The sequence below is a fragment of the Plectropomus leopardus genome, chromosome 10, assembly GCF_008729295.1.
Source record: "Plectropomus leopardus isolate mb chromosome 10, YSFRI_Pleo_2.0, whole genome shotgun sequence".
In the NCBI taxonomy this organism is placed as follows: domain Eukaryota; kingdom Metazoa; phylum Chordata; class Actinopteri; order Perciformes; family Serranidae; genus Plectropomus; species Plectropomus leopardus.
This window is the reverse complement of record NC_056472.1, coordinates 5,310,947-5,324,757: the sequence shown is the minus strand read 5'-3', so window position 1 is coordinate 5,324,757 and position 13,811 is coordinate 5,310,947. Positions and strand designations below refer to the sequence as shown.

Below are 13,811 nucleotides of genomic sequence, written 5' to 3'. Positions count from 1 at the left end.
AAATTTCAGCCTTTGGTTGGAATATGCCAGTTAACCCTTTGACACCTGAGCAAATTGACTTGATTTCTTTCAAAAGCATGGGAAGAAGGCAATGCGCAACAAAGGAAGAAATATAAAAAATGATAATAGAAAAAAAATAGTAAGAAGTACAGGAAATTTACCTGAAAATTAATAAAAAATAAAGAAATAAAAATAATTAAAAAAATTAAAAAGAAAATGAGTTGGAGCGGTTTACAAGTTGCTCTTCGCTTTTGTTTTTTAAATAAATTGCACCAATTTGGTTGGGGCATAATAACAATAATAATAATAATGTTTTAGAAAGAAAATTACTTGAAAAAAATGCTTAGCTATTAGAATAATTTTGTCAAAAAAAGTAAAATGTAATTAAGTTTTTCACTAATATTTTTCTTTTCCCCCCAGCTTTTTTTCTTTTTTCCCCTAGTTTTTTTAAATATAATTTTGCAAATCTACTAATTTTTGAAGCATTTATTACCAAGTTTCTTTTTTCTTGTTTTTGAGAAATCTCGCACCAATTTGCTCAGTGCTGAAATACTTGTGAAAAGCATCTCAAAAAAGCACAAGAAAAGTGTTGTTGCTCCAGATGTAAAGGGTTACAGATTATGTATTAATACACAATCCAACACCATAAGACACTGGAAGCATGATGGAGCCTTCCAAAAGGTAAACATTTCTAAAATTTCTGTTTTTAATGTGCCTAAGTGCCCTCAATGTGTATATGTTCTATGGCAGGATGTGCGAGTATAGGATAGCCTCCACATGTGAGGCTCTTTCAGTGTGTGTGTGTGTGTGTGTGTGTGTGTGTGTGTGTGTGTGTGTGTGCAAGCTGGACAGGGCTGACAGTGGCCATGTGGTTGGCACATTGGGGGGACTACTCAGAGGAATGTTCATATGGGGAGACCGAAGAATATCAAAGCATGGCAAGAAAAATAACAGCTCTTTTTCTGAAAGAATTCCCAGACTAACAACCACAGTGACTTAAGAGCAACATATAACCACTAATGACACCTTTTTTTTCTCCTCTCATCAATTCTGAAAGGCAACGTGTTGGAAAAGCGGCTTAGCGTGTGCAATCACAGCAGACCCAACACTTGAATGATAAAGCAGACTGATTATCTGTTGGACTTTCTTCACTCTTCAGTTCGCTCACTGTCCTCTCCTCTGTTATTAGCAGAAGGAACTGACTTAGCAGAAGGAAAGCCCCTTTTCTGTTTCCCATGATGTCTTATTTCCAGGCAGTGCAGGATCCAGTTAACGCACGGCCTTAATACTGAGACCTTCATACGGAACCAGATGTTGCAGCAGCTGTCTCATTACACATCACGTGTTGTTATATTCTGCGGGTCATTATAATGCTGATCTGTAACATCAGCTTTTCTGTTCATGTAGAGCACAGCTGAAAGCAGCTGTATGATGTCTTCTATGGAGGAGTTTAGATGTTAGTTTGGGCTTAGAAGCTATACATTTTTAACCCTTTGAAACCTGAGAAAGTTGACTTAAGTTCTTTCAAAAACATGGCAAGAGAGCGATAAACAACTTAAGAAAAAATGGCCCCAAAATTAGTAAGAAATTAGTCAAAAGTTACAAATAAAATTACCTAAATAAGTTTGTTTTTTAATAGTAAAATAAAAAAGAAAGGGAAAAAAGAGAAAATTACCTCAAGAAAGACAAAACAATTCCTTTTTTTCTGTAATAAAATGTTTTCATACATAATTAAGAGAATTCTAAATATGGTTTTCTGGACATTTTCCCCTCATTCTTTGATCATATCTTATAATCCTCTAATTTTCAAATAATTTCCCTGTCACCTTTTTTCTTTTTTGCAGTTTGTTTTGCCGAGTTGCTCATTAGGTTTTTTGTTTTTTTTTCATGTGTTTTTTAAGGAAGGCATGTGAAAATATGTTGATCCATTTGTTAAAGGGTTACCGTAAGGCACATATTAAATGGGGCCACAGAGTTTTACACTCTGGTGTTTACCAGGTAGGTTTTTTCTAACAGAAGTAGTCGCATCATGAACACTGTCAGACTGAGCATTTTTGGAAGTGGATCCAATATTAGTGACTATGGCCAAGTTTCATGAAAAAGTGGAGCTGTCAACAGTTTAGGCTCCAAGAAAAACAAACAAACAAACAAACAAACAGGTCCATAGTTGAACCTGGATCAACTTTTGCTGCAACGTCATCAGGCATTGGCCAGTCAAAAAGGTGCACAGTTTCGGTTGATTCTTGAAAACGTTTTCTACCTCATAATTGTCATGAGAAAAAGGCAAATGACTGTTTTGCAGGAAATTGGTCATAAAATGAAACTTGAAATTTTGAACTGATGATGCAAGGGGAAAAGTTAAATTATCACCATTAGGATTAACCAGCTGAGGACCAATGGAAGTTATCTGAAAATGATGAGAAATGTCACCAAAAAACAAAAAGCTCAACCTCGTGCTGGCACTAGAAGAAAAGTCAGCTACAATAAATGGACAAGATAAAGGTGTATCTCAGTGTATTTTAGTTCAAAGAAATCTGAAAACCACTGAGATTCTTCAGCAACATGGCACCCTGAATGTTGTATGCTGTATAATCACATTACAGATTCTTTAAATTGGTGGTTCATGAGTTTATTTGGAGGTTTAAAAACTCAAACAGGCTAACGTTACGCTCTGGTGTGTATCAGGCTCTATGTGACAGTGACAGTGTTTGTATTTCAGAGCCACATGGCAACAGCAGGACAGCCGACCCTTCATTCCATCTCCCGGCCACGCTTTACCACTACATAACATGATTAGCTTAATCTAGTTAGTCTGAAATAATGACCATGGCTGCGCAGGACGCGCCATGTTGGCAAGGGGGCTTTTCTGGGGAGGGCTGGAGGTCTCTGCCTGGCATCCACGCACGGTGTTATCCAAGGCGCCGCCATGCCAAGGCCCCGGCTGGCACCTGCTGGTTTGGGAATTTGGATATGGATTTTAAGGGATTGGAAAGGGGTAATAAGTGGGTTTAATGGTCCTCTGAGTGTGAGCGGTAATTGTGGATGTCAGTCAGAATTTCTGTGTTTGAAGGGGGACTTTAAACATTTCTCTGTTCTGTCAAACGGACACCACTTTGTGGGAATCGATACCTCTGGAACAAGACGGTGCAACAAGCTGTGTTGTGACCAAAAAACAATCCTCTGGTTTCACTTTCACACCGTTCAGGATTCCACTGTCAACATAAAAGACTCAGTACTGTCAGCAGAGAATATGAGCCAGCCGCAGGCAGGTGTCAGAGGAACACCCTCTCTAATCGCTTTAAGTCTAAGTGTCTACCCTCTAACCACATCGTCCAAAACAGTCATTAAGTCCAAAGGAAAGAGAGGTTTGGTGTGCAATCAACTAATCTGTTTTGGATGCTCCATATAGATATTTGGGAAAGGACATGAACTAACGCTATGCTTTTGTTCAGATGGTTGACAGATTATCAACCTGGCAGATTATCGGCCCCATTATTTGGCATTTTGACGATTATCTGTATCTGCGTTTTATTTTAATGATTGCAGATAAATTTTACTTTACTTTACTTACTTTACTACAAGGAGCTATTTTTCTTTATTCGTTTTTTATTTAAATTTTCACTTGAATTATAAAAAAAAATTGCGGGGAAGTCTCACTTTTGATTTAACTTTTGCCAAAGCCATTTTAACAAAGTTCTGTGTTGGAGTTTGTGATATCTCAAATTCTAAATATTAACAAAAAGATTTTCATTTTATTGTGCATATCGGTTCCAAATATTGGTTGTCGGTCTCAGCCCTGAAAATCCAATATCATCAACCCCTGGTCAAAATCCATTTTTTTATACAGTCTATTCTTCTAACAGAGTATTTTCACGGTGTGGTATTAGCACTTTTACTTGAGCTAAATATCTGTATAGGGCTTAACTTATCCTTTCAGTCGCCTCTTTCACACACTCTCTCTCTCTCTCTCTCTCTCTCACACACACACACACACACACACACACACCTATACACATCTGTGTTAAACAGGCAGAATGTCTCAATCTAGGAGTCTATTCAGCGGCCTCTTTGGCCACTCCTGAGCCTTCTCACACTCTCCCAGCCTCTAACCATTCACACACCAGAGCTTATCCAGTAGGCTGGACATTGTGGGGGGGTTCAGTCATCCACTGGTATGCCACTTGTCTTGTTTGCACATTTGTCATTCTCTTATTTCTGGAGGTAGAATAGGTGAAAGAAGGCTGGAGGGGTATATTGTATACGAGGATACTCCAAGGTGAAATTCCTTCCACTTTAAGGGTTTAATTCCCAATATCACTGGAGTGGTTAGTAGTCCAACACATCCTTCTTTACAAAGCCGAACAAAAAGGAAGATCTCTTGAGTGGGCCTGTCTATTTTGTCCTCTTGCCCTCACCAGAAATCCAGGCTCCAGTCATTTAACCTCAAAATACTATGTAAATACTGCAGAGAGCAATATAGCAGGGCGCTCCCTTTTGTGAACCCTTAATTGTTTCCCATCATTAGCAATGCACCCGGCGCTCGGTTTGTTTATTGTTTGGGGGGTGGTTGGAGTATACGGGGAGTCGCTTGGGGGAGAAACGGGTGACAGGGAGAAGCATGGGGGTGGGGGAGCTCGGTATTAAAGAGTTAAAGCAAACCCTGCCAGTACATTCAGAGACGTGGCCCTCAGTGATTATTTTCTGTTTCAACGTGTTGCAGAACTCATGCAAATGGGCCCCGGTCCTTCACATTCGCGTCACACTTCTGGCTCTCAAATGGGCCACAAAGGAAGGAAATGGTTTCAGACAGGCAACCGGGACCCCCGAAAGCTGGGGTCAGGGTGTACACATACCCCCCTCAGCTCAGGCACTGCAGCTCCTGGGAACAGACTCCCGTTCCCTTAGAGACGCACGCATAATCTCCTGCCTCACACTCATTAGCACGCACGGGCAAAACAGGCACTCTCGTGCATAAAAATGTGCAAACGCACACACAGATGAACACACTTTTACATCAATACACACACATGTCCACACACACATGCACAGACACATGGCCAGACATCTCTCAAATATCCCACACTCCTTTGCACTTTGTTCCACTGCTAAAAGGCCGTGAATAAGAGAAGGATCCTCAAAGCAGCATCTTTTAATAAATGCCAGGTTGTGTACAATTTTTAGCGACACACACAGTGGTGTGTGTTTTAGTCGGCCCGTCTACAGCTGGCTGCAGAGTTTCTCCTAATTATCAGAGGCATTTCTGCCCCGTCATTTTTAATTTCACAGGAATTCTAGGAGCCTTCAAGGGAGGTGCCGAATTGCTCTACCTTAGCTTTAGCCCCGACCTCTACTCCTGAGATTTTTCACGGCTGTTTTTGGCAAAGAAAGTCCTTTCCAGCTAGCCTCAGCAATCACAACTTAATCCTTTAACAGTCACACAAAGAAATGCCTTTGCAATAAATAAACATTATAGACTGTAGAACATGTTAAAAAAATACATCAATTTATTAATAAAAAAAACATGTTCCCAGTGTAATGCCTTGTAAAAACTGTAAAAAGTCAAAGTGATATAAAAGAAATCTGAAAATAGTACTTCATAGTACTCAAAAGTACTTAAAAGTAACTTCATACAATAAATATGGAAAAATAAATAAACAAAAATAAATACAAATAAAAAAGATTCTTAAATTCTTAAATATATGGTAAAAAAAAAAAACAACTAATTGTCTAAGTAATATAATAAAAATCCTTTATAAAGTAACTTTACAAAGTAAACAAATAAACAAAGAAAACTAAATGCAAATAATAATGTATCTAGTGTCAAAATCTGTTTGAAATGTATGGTAGAAAAAAACAAATCATCAATTTAATATGATAAAAATAGAATTTAATAGAATTACAGCATAATCAAAACATTTAAATGCAATGTATATTTTTTTCAAGCTTTTAGTAAAGCTATTTGATTGCAAAAAATGTCCTCTAAAACTCCTCTAAACTTGATCTAGTACACTAAAAATTAGAATGAGATCATAATTATTTATTGGTGCAGTTAAGCTGGAAGTGAATATGGCATCAGGTGGATTAAAATGTCAAACAGAGCAACAAATCAGCGCTGGCATGTATTCCAGATTTTTAGGTGTGCAGGAACACTTAAGCTGGATGTCGGGACTTTCTGCCAAAGTAAAGACAGGCAGGAAAAAGACATCCCACTGACTGATATCCATGGTATTTGTCAAATGCTGAGTCACAAATGTCAGATACTAGTGTTTATCTCATGATGGATGCAGTGTTTTAGAATGAAATGCTTCACGCTGAGCAGCTTCAGCATGTGTTTGGTAATACTATAGTACAGAGATAAATCCTTCCAGACTTTGCTCTGCGACAGACATTCCAGCTCAATAAGGTAACCAAGAGGCTGTTTTTCTCCTTTAGTTTAGAATTCAAAACTATTACCTCAACAGCTTCGAAAGTGTGACTCATGCAGAGTCTTATGTGGACACACACACACACACACACACACACACACACACACACACTGATTTCACCTCTGATTACGCTGGCATTCACTTTCAGCACCTCGTGCATTACCTCATATACACATGGAACCGTGTTTGCATGTATTCAGTGCACGTGCACACTCACATGCACAGCCAATATAAATTCCACGATAATTAGAACAGGGCAAAGTATAGACACAACAGTAACATAATATATCACATATACTTTAATGCTAATTTTGCATCTTACTGCTGAAATACAGCCAGTGTTCTTATATGAGTTTACTTTTTACTGGATCCATCTGCATCCAATTATTCCAAACAATAGTATTATTTAAGTTATCATCTGAATGTCATTGAGTTTAGTTGGCTCGGTTCAGATCTTTATTGTCACACAAGAGGAAGTTCTTTTAAGCAGAGCAGTATGAAAACACAATTAAACTCAGACAATGAAAGACAATAAGCCTCAAGGATTCACACACTGTAAACAAGAAAACTCCACAGGGAACCTTTGGCAATGGCTGTCAAAAGTGATCATCACACTGCTGGGTGCAGTTATTACCACCTTCATACCCCAAACACCTGATGTGATCCTGATCAGAAGCTAAAGAAATGATTTTCAATACTGTCAAAAATACACACACTGCTCTTTCTGTTAAACTAATATAGAGATGCTGTATTGAGGTGATTCAGTGCACAGCACGCACCACCAAAGTCCCTACCGACAGAACAGGTAGTTGAGCTAAAAAAGACTGCAACTGGTGGGGATAACGTTACAGGACTAAAGCCAGCCAGCAACAACAGAGAGAGCACTATAAAAAACAGTGATAAAAACAGCATATTTTCACATCCAAATTAAGGGTTTATTTCAACCAAACCAGAGTTGGTGATTGCTGTAACAGTAAAATAGTAACCAAGATGGTTCTGCTGAGGTTTCTTCCTGTCAGGTTTGAATGTGTCGGTTTGGTGTGTGTGGGCCTTTAATTTGGTGAAAGAAAGAAACTTGAACTCAGAAGGTGTAGGGTTGTATCTTTCTGTTTAATAAGATAAGCAGGCCAGAGAAAGTCAGCAGCTGACACATGGGTTAGGTGGATCGGGTGAGCTTGTTAGAAGAATATTGTGGGTTTTGGGGTGGGGCAGGTCATAAAAAGACAAAGCAGCATCCTGAGTAAGTTGTTAGAATTTACAGAAACATTGTGCAGTAATCCAGTTTTCACCTTGTCTCCCCCTCTCCTCTGCTGCCCCTCCTCTCCTCTCTGTGTCCATCACACAATAAGCAGCTGTCTCATCAGCACTGCTGCGCTCAGGCTTTCTGATTTGGCTTTTGACCACGAAAATCTGTTAAGGTCCAGACATATTTGATCTCTAAGGTCATAACAAGGTCCTGTTAAAATATTTCTTTCTGCAAACATATAGGCCCAACACTATGTCATTAAATAACAAGCAAGGGTCTCTCTGTCCACAGTAAATCTGTTAAATATCCATCTCTGTAACGTCATGTAGCCTAAACAAACCACGTAGGATGTCACAAAACCACTTAAAAGCTGAGTGAGTGATTGCTGTCTCTCTGTCCTTTATATTTTTTTAAAAAACAGAAAACCTGTGTTTTATATTGTGATTGTATTGGAAATGACACACATCATAGCCAACAGTAAGCAGGCTATTACCAAAACCTTACAGTTTTGGTTTTGCAGAGTTTTTCGGGGTTGCGGTTCGGGTTCAGTTCATTGATTAATGCACGTGTACAGGTCGGGTTGGATCTTGTAGCAAGCTGCACATCACGAGTAAGCAGGTATGAAAAAATAAATACTACCCAAGCCTAGTGTTTATGCTGATTAAAAAAAAAACAGATTACACATGGAAAAACTGGGACACTTTAAGCTGTCGTGCGAGTCTGAAAGAGACAGAAAGACAAGACAGGCAATGATACAGACGGACGGGGGAAAGGACAGACAGAGTGGCAGCCTGTCAGACAGACACACGAGGCACTAACAACAGACGAGACAGACAAGCGCGTGCAGTCTGTCCTCCCTTTCTGTGTCACAGTCGTTTCCTACAGACTGACTGAAGTCAATGAAAATCATATACACATACACACAGCACTCCATCATCGCCCCCACCAATCACAGGCTATTGTTTGTCTTGGTGGAGCCAGAAGACCAAACGAGACCTCTCCAGTCAACTGGGTTAATCAGAGAGTTAGCACGCTGCCGTCTCTCATATGGGACACCATATGCATGGGTGGACATTTGAACAAGATGCACCGGGGGGGACCGGCGCATGTCTCCATCTGTGACACTGACTCAATGAGTGTGCACTGTAAGCAAGTATTTGAGTATTTATGCGTCCCAAGAAGACTTCCCATGACACCCCTTTTCTCTTGTTTTGTCCTTTCTGCTGAGCGTGTCCCCTCTTCACAAGGCAGCTATTCTTCATCTTTCCTAGCTAAACAAAACTAGCAAGGGCTACATGACCTTTGACCTCTCTTCTTCCCCTCTGGCTGAGCGCTTCCCTCCACACAAAGCTCCTGTCTACTTGAGACTATACTCAACTCCTGCTGTAAATCCGATTCATCCTCCTCTTCCCCTGTTCATCCACCTTCTCCCAGAACTCCCACTCTCTCTACATCCTGCGCTCTGTCGCTCCGTCCTCCCATGTCGTCATGTGATAATACATGCGTGGGAACGATGCAGAGAAGTTGTCACTCTGAAGTAAGAGGAAATCAGTCAGTGATCAATGTGCAATCACAGCACCTCATTTGGTGTTCCAGTTTGCAGGTCTAGCTTTGTACCCCCCCCCCCATATTTGCATTGTTACAGCAGCAAAGGGATATCAAAGCAAGGTATGGACAAAATAAACAGAGCAAAAAAACAATATAAGTATCTAAAAACAAGACGCAAACCTAAAAATATAAATAGGAATTGGAAGAAAAAAAGAAAAAGAAACAGAAAAACAAAAAGAATGGTATAAATAGTAAAAATCAAATATGCAAAAACTTAGCAGTAAAAAAATATACACCTATTGCACATGGAAAATAATTGCTCATTGTGATAAATTACATGTTAGTTTGAGTCCTGTGTGTGTGTGTGTGTTGCTGCTGACAGCAGCAGGAAGAAAAGCATCAATAACATCTTTTATTAAACTGCCCTTGCATCCTAAATACCCACTTCTAATATCATACTTTTCAAACTTTGGAAGTTTCCTCAGGAACCAAAGAAAACATTCTTTTTCACAGAATTATACTCCAGACAAGGGTGGAGTAATATATCATTATTATATTGCAATATGTGACTAGATATTGGCCTCAATTTTGGATATCCTAAGTGTTGTCTTTTCCTGGTTTCGAAGGCTGCATTACAGTAAATTCATGTAATTTCTTATCTTACCAGTCTGTTCTAGCTTTTCTATTATTTGCCTTTACCCACTTAGTCATTATATCCACAATAATGATGCTTATTCATAAAAAACATTAATAGCTTGTGAAAGCACCAATTGTCAACCCCATAATATCGTCGCAATATCGATTTTGAGGTATCTGGTCATAAATATTGTGATATATGTTTTTCTCCATATTATCCAATCACAATGACCTCACTGAACTTTCTGCCGTGCCTAATAAGATAACATACACTGACAGATAGAAGAGCAGATGGGAGACACAGGGCCTATGATACATGACACGAACTAGATGTCAAAATAAAACGATTCAACTCACTCAGGTATCGCTGCCTCATTGCATTTGCCCTATGTGTCATTTTTATGACTAATATAAATGAAAGGTTGAGCAGAATAAAAATGAAATTGCCTTTGTGAACCTTTCATGTGCTTATTAAATGTCACTAAGAACCATATTTACCATGGCTGTGTCTTATCTCCAGCATGAGATAAAATGTCATTTCAGTAAATCATTCTGACTCCAGGCTACATTTACATAAACAGCTGAAACAAATCAGACAAGGAGCTGTTTACCTTACCCCCCAGCAGTCAAACACATGTAAAGTAAAACCTATGAGTCATTTTCTATACAGAATTATCCATCCAACCCCAAACAAGAAATGGCGCGATACAGTGATGAGTGTTAGAAACACAAGCTTTAAGAACAAAAGAGGGATTCACCAGAGGCTTTGCTACAACAAACGCCTACACTACGATTATATGCTGATCCCCATATTTATCTCCCTCTGACTCCATCACATCTGATACTAATTAGCTATTATCTGTGCAAGTCTCAACATTGTATGTATCTGTAGTAGTCAACTTTAAGCCCTATTCACATAGGGATAGTATTACCTGGGGACCTCTGGTTATTTGTTATAGTTGCAGAAGTCGTCTGCAGTCTTAATCCTGTGTGAATCTGTAATGTCCGTAATTTGTTAAGAAATTCTGCTGCAAATTACCAAACACAGAGGTCATATGCAGTCCAGCTGGCACTGAATGTTTCTGCAAAAAAACAAATGCATTAAATTTGTATGTTTCATACATATTATATTAACATTTCTAAAACAATGTGAGGGATGGTGATGTGTCACCTGGTGTAAACTCAAATACTATTCTAAACTCAAGTTCCAACAGCAAAATAAATACAATAATGTAAATTTCAAGTCACTTAACAAAACAGTTACTCTGTGTTACGGTAACAAACCTCAGTTTACACTTTAGCTTACAGTAAAATTAGTGCAATTTGAATAACACTAAAAGTTTTCTCTAACAGAAATAATTATAACTAGTACATTCTTTTTGCATTAAAATAGTCCAGCCTTAACAGGGCCTTAAGGCATACCGCTGCCTGCTGATATGAGTGCTGTATTTTCATATTTATAAGCACATATTCCTCTCATTTATGAGGTTATACAAGCTCCTGCACAGCTGACAACCCCATCCTGTAAATGTTTCAAAATAAAATGCATTGTATCAGCAACTGATGGCATTCTGTTTAGAGAGACAGACAGATAATTTTTGTTTTGAAAGGGAAGCAAGGAAGTTGAGGTAAAACAAACATCTCTGTATTTCCTCATCTCTGTGACAGAGAGAGACTTTAAACTGCAGTATAAAGTGGTATAGAGTCAATATAATCATTCAGTTTGTCAGCAGTCTATTCCTGCTGACAAATGCGTCACACGTAAAAAAAAACGGCGAGCCACCCGTTCTCTAGATGTGCTGCAGCTGAGACGCAGCTCAGACAAACTTGATAACATGAGCACCGAAACAAAAACAACACGCTGAGCGCTGCTCACGCACTCATAAGGCTTGCTGTGTGAAACAGTGTGACGCGTTAACGCACGTTATGTGAATCAACATATTCACGTAATCGATAACATGCACGTCGCCCCAGTCCTAAAAACTACTATGCTTCAGCATCACTTTGATCCAACACTGGCCAGCTCAACTTGTTCATGCTCTCCCGCAGCACTCTAGAGGCTACAGTGACACACTATCGTCTCTCAGACCAGAATGTATTATTACAGAAGGGACGGTCCATCCCTAGATGCTTAGCAGTGGATATCTCTGCAATAAAATCAATAGGCATCTTGGACATAATGTCAAAGGTTTTACTTTTTCACCCTCTGTTGACTGGGTTTGAATGTTTTAAACTAAAATTATGTCCAGATCTTACAAAATGCACCTTTAGGGTTAATCTTTGACATCCCTATATCGGACAATGTGTGGCAGAATCTGTTCTCTTTAACTCAGAGCAAAGTTACAAATGACAATGCACATGATGTTCAGGGAATAATGCCAGTAAATTCAAGTAAAATAAAGACTCTTTCTGTCTGTTTTTCCTGTATGAATACACCCAGTGACTTCTTGATCAACCCTTAAAGGACAAACGGAGAGCAGATAAAAAATACTCAATGGAGAATAAGTCTGAGTCCAATTAAGGCTTTTAACTTCTCCTGAATGACAAGCTACAATACATTCAGTTGAAGAAGGAAGTGTCTGTGAATCCACTAATCGTAAGCAGACCACTACAGAACAAGTGCAACAGGCAACAATTCACAGCTAAATGCAAGAAAGAAGAGAGCTTTCTTCCTTTTTTTCAACCTTTGCTTCCTCCCTTTTCTTCCGCTCTGCGCTTCCCACTACCCAAATGGCCTTACAATGAACAGTCACCTGCTTTTCATTTGGGAGAAAAATGCACCCCAGGCATTCCAGTCTCTCCTTCCTCCCCCCCTGATCAACCCTCTCTAACTCCACTCTCACATGCATTTCATCTCAGTGAGGTGGATCCCAGGGAGGAAATTACTCAGTCATCCAGAAGTGAATGGGGGGAAAAAATCCCTTCTTTTTCACAGATCATCAGCATCACTAAGAGAGTAACACAGAGTGGTCATCTTGTCTTGGTTGTCAGGATTTGGTACTCAATCAACTCTCTGAGTAAAACAAAAGGTGACCCAGGAATATATTTTTATGTGTGGGGGCAAAGAAGACACAAACAGGCAGAAACTAGTTTTGGTAAAGATGTCCTTCAATTTTATGCAGGTAAGACCTAGATAGCACAGCTTAGGCTCTAATTCTCTTAACTGGTGACTAGATTTTCTATAGATGTGAATGTGAGTGATAATAGTTGTCTCTGTCTTTGTATCAGCCCTGTGATTGACTAGCAGCATGACCAGGGTGCACCCTTCCCACCACCCAGTGTCAGCTTGGATTGACTCCAGTTTTGTTTTTAGCAATGAATGGTTACTGAGTAGCAGGTGGCACCTTGTACAGTAGCCTCAGCCACCAGTGTGTGAATGTGTGTGTGAATGTGTGAATGTGTCATGGAGTCTGAAAGCACTTTGAATGGTCAAAAGACTAAAAAGGCGCTATACAAGTGCAGTCCATTTACCATTCTATTTACCATTTAGCAATGCTAGCAGCAGTGATGGCTACGTCAGTCGGATATTGGATTCATTGCCACTGAATTTGGTACAGAAATTTAGACATTCATGGACTCCACACGTGAACTGTAACAATGTCAGTGGACCCTTGAGTCTTTATCTAGCACCATTCAAGTTAAAATTTGAAATGGTCCAATACTTTGGTTTAACATCAGCCTCGTAGGCCTATATCATTCATCCATCCATCCATTCCTCCATCAATCCAGGCTAAGCAAGGTACTCTCGACATCCCTCTCCCCAGCGATGCTTTCCAGCTCTTCCTGTCACACCGCAAGGAGGTCCCAGGCCAGACAAGCTATATAATCCCTCCAGCCAGTTCGGGGTCTACCTCAAGGCCTTCTATCAGTTGCCCGGAAAACCTGCAACAGGAGGCATTCAGGTGGCTTCCTGATCAGATGCCCAAACTATCTCAACTGCCCCCTTTCGGCAAGGA

At 39.6% G+C, this 13,811-nt stretch overlaps 1 protein-coding gene across 7 annotated transcripts in view; it reads right to left on the bottom strand.

Annotated features, from left to right (window-relative positions):
* Positions 1-13,811, bottom strand: part of tns1b (tensin 1b) — a 188,047-nt gene that overhangs the window by 146,929 nt on the left and 27,307 nt on the right. The window lies entirely within an intron of this gene.